At 32.8% G+C, this 6939-nt stretch overlaps 1 long non-coding RNA gene across 1 annotated transcript in view; it reads right to left on the bottom strand.

Annotated features, from left to right (window-relative positions):
• Positions 1-6258, bottom strand: part of LOC111089365 — a 23989-nt gene extending 17731 nt beyond the window's left edge. Inside the window, exon 1 of the long non-coding RNA XR_002613638.1 lies at positions 4956-6258. This is a non-coding gene — a long non-coding RNA (uncharacterized LOC111089365). The remainder of the gene's footprint in view (positions 1-4955) is intronic.
• Positions 6259-6939: the final 681 nt, after the last annotated feature.

The following is a 6939-nucleotide window of genomic DNA, read 5'->3' on the forward strand; positions in this document are numbered from 1 at the left end:
TATATATATATATATATATATATATATATGTAATAAATTTATTATACCACACATAGTTTTGATCTGACAAACTTTTCTCTTCATTTAAATGACAGACATGAAACTATTTTCTTTAGTTTCATTAATATTATCACTGACCATTTCTTAACTATTTACATATATCATCATATTACAGAAAATCTGTCTCAAGTGAATCTCTTCCATAATGAAAAGTAGTACAGATGTAAGCTCGCTTAATAACCTTGGTTACTCCTCCCACGTTGATTCTTTACAGAATGGATTTTCTGTACATGTAAAGACAATCTCTCTATTCTAGTGTATACTTTATCACACAAATGGCAGTGGAACTTTTTACGATTCTTATGCTGTCTACTAATGTGCATAGCTAACGACTTTTTAGAGCCAAGACTTTTTCCACACATGTTACAAACAAAACTTTCAAAAACTTCATCTTCTCTGTTAAACTGCTTTTCTTGGAATTCACTCAATAAACACTGTTCAGTAAATTGTCCACTTTCAGAGATTTGAGAATATAGGTGTATTTCTTTTTCTTCGTTGTGTACACTGGGCTCAACTATTCTTTTCATAGAACCATATTCATACATACTGTCAGGTCCTCCATGGTAACCTGGGGAGTAAAACATTTGCTCAATTTACACTCAATAGTCTAGATACAGTACTAATTGAAATGTCTGAAAAGGTTACTAAGGGCTACTAGAATACTTTGTAACCTGGTTACTGAGATGATAAACAAGATCAAGCCTCTTGGTGCTTTCCAAAACATACTTTTATTAGTAATGGTTCAAAAAATGCTAACTGTGAGATACTTGGTACAGGTTACATTTGAAATACAAGTATAACCAGAAGAATAAGTTATGTTTCTCCATCTGAACATAATCTATTTAACATACAAAACTGTCTTAATATAATGGCAGATGTGTCACAGTTTGAAACAAAGCCATAAAATTTTATATCTGAGGTAATTTATAAAAATATCACACTTTGAAACAAATCTCTTCAATTTTAAATACAATAATACATACATCAAACAGTGCCATGAAAATCTGGTTAAACAACTAATATATCAACAAGTTCATAGACATTTGGTTAAAAACAAAAAGATAAAATATATCATACAGTAGCATAAAGTTTTAAACATAAGGAAACTGGTGTTTCTGACTGGGTAAGGCACTCTGCAAACTATAGAAGTAATGAAATTGTAAAAAGGGGAAATATCAAGGTGCCAGATGTGTCTCATGAAACAGAACAGTTAAAATTGAGTATTTAAATATTTCATTTTGAAATTAAAACTCATATATTATAAAAACTTCAATTAAAAACTAAGTTTTGATACCAAGTTTATTGAAATATGTTGATGATAAAATTGTTGAAATTTTAAATGCAATTCTAAAAAGGTCATGAAGTACACTTTAATCCACCCATGTGTATAGGCTTAAAAGTATCTTAACCCATTAACTGCTACAGGAGCAGCTCAGTTGCCGTTTTCTGACTCACAGATAAAACTGAGTTGCCATCAATCACAATAAAACAGTAATTATCGTCATTTGCATAGAGTTATAATTATATATCTGTCATCCACAGTTAATGGGTTAATATAACTGACGGAAACATGAAAATTTAGACGTAAAGCATTTATTTAGAAATATTAATATAACAAACTGTACAAAGAAGTTTCAGATATATGGCAGTTGGTTAAAATGAGCCTTAAAATATTCAACAGTACCATACCATAAAGATTTAGATACGAGATAATTGGTTAGAAATAACCTTAAAGTCTGAAACAGCAATGTTAAGTTTTATATACGTGTGTTATTAAAAATTAAAATGTGAAACAGTACCAAAGTTTTAGGTATAGATGTTTAGTTACGAAACAAGTCTGAAGCAATATTTTTGTTTAGAAATTTTGTACAAAGCTTTTGCAGGAGTGCCTATATTACATTACCTATATCTTCCGAACACAAGACTACAAATATACAGATACTCCTGCATTTAACAGAAGATATAGGTAATGTAATATAGGCAATTTGTAGTCTTGTGTTATACAGATATTAAATGTTATCATATCTTGTTCAGTTGTATTGAGTTTAGATATAGAATTTGTAAAAATAATAACACACGTACTGAGGCAGGCTTTCATTATCATAACTATTCAGAGATCCTTATTCAGGGATGGCAGCAGAGAGAAGTTGAATCAACTGAAAACACTCAGGGAAGAGATATGGGTGAGGCAAAGCCTCCTTGAAGCTAAACAGCTTTTACACTCTGAAATGCATTATCTAGAGCGTATAGTTCACCGAAAACTGTGATGTTAAAAACACACAAATTGAGACTTAAGATTCAGAGCCACTATCTGGAGCGTATAGTTCACCGAAAACTGTGATGTTAATAACATACGAACTGAGACTTAAGATTCAGAGCCATTATCTGGAGTGTATAGTTCACCAAAAACTGTGATGTTAAAACATACGAATTGAGACTTAAGATTCAGAGCCATTATCTGGAGCGTATAGTTCACCGAAAACTGTGATGTTAATAACACACAAATTGAGACTTAAGATTCAGAGCCATTATCTGGAGCGTATAGTTCACCAAAAACTGTGATGTTAAAAACACACAAATTGAGACTTACGATTCGGAGCCATTATCTGGAGCATATAGTTCACCGAAAACTGTGATGTTAAAACATACAAATTGAGACTTAAGATCACAGGCTTTATTCTAAATTGAAATGGAAAAAAATTTATCATCAAATTCTTGTGATACTTTTAGGCACTACTGAAATAATGTAACTATTACGTAGATTTACATTACAATACTATAAGATGTACCCTAGGACTTTTGGGTTATGCTGTATTATTGTTATTACAGACTTACTAAGCATAAAGCCAGGTGAGCCTCCTTAGTACCTAACCTTACCATGCTTACAATGACACTGTTGTTAATGTTGACTTTAGACCATTTAGTTTATGACTTACAATTAAGTTATGTAGTTGTATGCTAAGTCAATCACAAGTTTAGGCCTATTAAAGACAAAATAAAATAAATATAGATGTTTATTACTTTAATGACTGTGTACACGAATTACTTTGAATGGATCATCCCTAAATTGGCACATAAATTGTGCATACTTCACTTCAGAAATCTGCCGATCAACTATGTTTATAATAATAAAAGAGCCTGTCTGTCTGTGTGTGTGTGTGTGTGTGTGTGTGTGAGAGAGAGAGAGAGAGAGAGACCACCATAGTTCCAAGAGGAAAAAAATCCTAGAGACATAAAACTTTGTGTGCATTCTAAGGGATTGTGAGGGTCTACACTTGAGTATTAATTTTAGATTTGACTCAAAACATTTTTGTCCTAATTCTCACTCACTGAATGAACCATATGTGGCAGTTTTCTGCCAAATACTGTTGAAAAAGAACATAATGATAAAAAAAATCTACCAAGATTGGTCAACAATTGAGAAAATCAATAGGGTATAGGTCCCAATATTTCATAGCCAGTCAAAGGCAACAGGAAGGAAAACAAAGGAACAGACCCTCAGAATACTAGAAAATGTAATCATACAAAACAGTTGAAGAATATTGATACATGTAAAAAAATTCAAACATAAACATGGGAAGAAAAATATGAAAGTTAATTATAGAAGTAATTAAGATAATGGAGATGCTTGAATGGTGCATTGATGCCTCTGTGAATCCCATAGTGGAACAGATTTTTACTGAATGTTTCAAAGTAAGCGTACGCTTGTGGTAGTGAGATTTTTACTGAATGTTTCAAAGTAAGCGTACGCTTGTGGTAGTGAGATTTTTTGCTGAATGTTTCAAGGTAAGTGTACGCTTGTGGTAGTGAGATTTTTTACTGAATGTTTCAAAGTAAGTGTACGCTTGTGGTAGTGGGATTTTTTACTGAATGTTTCAAAGTAAGTGTACGTTTGTGGTAGTGAGATTTTTTATTTTAACAATTTAATTTTTTTCAATTAACAGAAATCTGTTCTGGGACAGAACTTTGCTTTCCCTACTTATTCTAGAGACATAGCTAATTATTTCTTTATGAACTTTCATTATGCAATAAAATGACACCAGGGGAAGTATACTTTGATTCTAACTTAGCATAGAAATGAAACATTTTGAGTTTGAGTACATTTATCTTACTGTCTTTATGAGCTTTAACCCAATACACCAAGTTACATTAACATTAAAATTGTGTTCTCTTTAGAAATTATGTTCATTTTTCTCAAAAACCCATAAACTGATAGATAAATTGCCCCAAAAGTAGCCCAAAATGAGATTTAATAAATGTTTATCTCCAGAACAATACATGTTCCTTTGTGTTGCAAGTCAAATTTTTGTGTCTAAACATAGAAAAGAATGATGCTGAGATACATTAAGCTCAAACATTAGTAAAGCTTCCACAATTTAAGTGGGTTTCCTAGGATATTAACAACAGGAGATCTTTTGGTTTATCTAGGCTGACCTACCCATCAAACATAAAAAAAAGAATAACTCAAAGCCAGCTCCTTTCATTTAAATATTTATGAATCTTGCTCTTAAATTACCTCAATCTATCACATCTAAAGTCAACCTGTTCCAAAGACCAACCTGTTGTAGTTCCCATGTACCCACTAGAAATACTACCTACTTTAACAACCTGAAATGTCACCCACATAAACAGATACCTTACCTCAAAAATGCCACAAAATCAAATTTGATAAAGGATTCTTCCATGTGGTGTTTTGTTTTCTGAACTGTATTTGCTAAATACAGTGACTACCTAGGCCCTTGCAATAATATATTTATATGTCTGTAACACACTGACCCCTAGTGTCATTTGTTAGTATAAGAAAGATAATTGTTTCTAACCAGTCTTATCAAGAGTTACAGTCATCTTACTCTTAATCTACAAACAGGTAGTACCATCCAGTTATCTCTACTCACCGTAGTCAGATACTCAATGAAAGGTTTCACACCTATCTGAGTAATGACATTTAATGTTATGTCTTCCAAATCTTCATGTTTCTCCTGCACCAGATAAGCTCTTTCTGTATCTTCAGTCCATGACGTTCCTTACATCAATAACCTCATCTAACCTTTCTTCCTTTTCACATCTTGATTAACCTCATACAAAATGTTAGATTTTTCTTGATATCTGTACCTTCGGTGCATTCCTCAGTACTGAAACACATTGGTAACACATCTGCCCATTCACTTATATTAAGATGTTTTAGAATCAAAGCAACATCATCTTCAGAACCATTTTTTTCCAACAATTTGGCCATCAGTTTAACTATTTTATTACCGCATTTCTCTTAATTTCATTTCTATACAAAATGTTCTTACACAAAACCATTGGATTGAATTAGTTTTAATCATCCAATCAGATACCTATTTTTCTAAATACTTATCCCATGGTAAGGTTATAGTGATTGGATATAAATCATTAAAAAAGTAATTAGCAAAAAAATAATGTTGCAATTAATGGCATAAGTAAGCAACAAGACTTGGTACTTTAAATTGAATTTTTGAAGAAACCTTAATAGAATAGATACTATGTTAATTAATAAACAGTTAAAACTAATAGAATAAGCTGTACTTGAGTCATGTAGTAGGCTTAATAATCCAATACTAACACTGTAACAGCTAAGTTGTAACACTTAACACCAGTTACGGTACTACCACTAGTAATAATAATAAAACTAAAAGTAAAACTGTTGTTTGTAAGTTGTAATTGTTATTGTAAAGTTAGATTTTAATAGCATAAACGATACTGAATTTACTAATTTAGCACTAGAACTACTACTTGTTTACTACTAAATGTACTACTACAGTACAACTTACAAGTACTACTAGTTACTAAGTTAGGACTAACGCATAGTGAAAGGAACCGTGGCTGTTCTGTATAAAATATAGCCACCTTATAATATACTTTAACTCATGATGTTAGAAAGACACGTATGTTCAGGAAGTCTTGACAGAAATAAATAAAAACCCTATAACTTATAAGTATAAATTATAACCCGAGCGCTTTCGAAAGGTGTGCTTTTCTTCTTCAGGGGCAAACTCGTTTTACTCACTACACTTCTCGAAATCAACATTTCAATAAACTAAATTTAATCAAGTAAACACAGCCATGTTTCTTGAAATCATACACACTTCCACCTCAGTTGAACAGTGAGTGAAACCTAAAAACTTCACTTATTACTTCCAGATCCACCATGTTTTATGTTAATGACGTCATAAAAATACACTATTTCGCCTATTTTACTATCAACATTACATCATTACAAAACTATTTACAGAGAGTTACATAACTTTAATCTTGTGCCCCCCATTTGGTCAGCAGTAAGCTTACGGGCTTACAACGCTAAAATTCGTGGTTTGATTCTCCGCGGTGAATAGAGTACAGATAGTCTTTGTGTAACTTTGCCTAAGAAAACAACTTGTCTATATTTTCACACTTCTAAGACTAGAGGGAAGGCAGCTAGTCATCACCACCCACCGCAAACTCTTGTGCTACTCTTTTACCAACGAATAGTGGGATTGACCGTCACATTATAACGCCCCCACGGCTGAAAGGGCGAGCATATTTAGCGGGACGGGGATTCGAACCCGCGACCCTCAGATTGCGAGTCGAGCGCCCTAACCACTTGGCCATGCCCACTACTAAATTAGGGACGGCTAGCGCAGATAGCCCTCGTGTAGCTTTGCGCGAAATTCAAAACAAACAAACCATTAAGAAATACACGAGATATAAACAAAATCTGGGATTTTGACTGAATTTTTTTCTTTTCTTTTTTTTTAGCCGCGGCATTGCGGCTTATAGAACGGCTTTGGTCTTTTTGTTTGTTTGTTTGTTTCTAGCTGCGGCTTATAGAACGGCTTTGAGATTTGTTTGTTTGTTTGTTTCTAGCTGCGGCATAGC

The sequence above is a fragment of the Limulus polyphemus genome, unplaced genomic scaffold (assembly GCF_000517525.1).
Source record: "Limulus polyphemus unplaced genomic scaffold, Limulus_polyphemus-2.1.2 Scaffold6021, whole genome shotgun sequence".
NCBI lineage: Eukaryota > Metazoa > Arthropoda > Merostomata > Xiphosura > Limulidae > Limulus > Limulus polyphemus.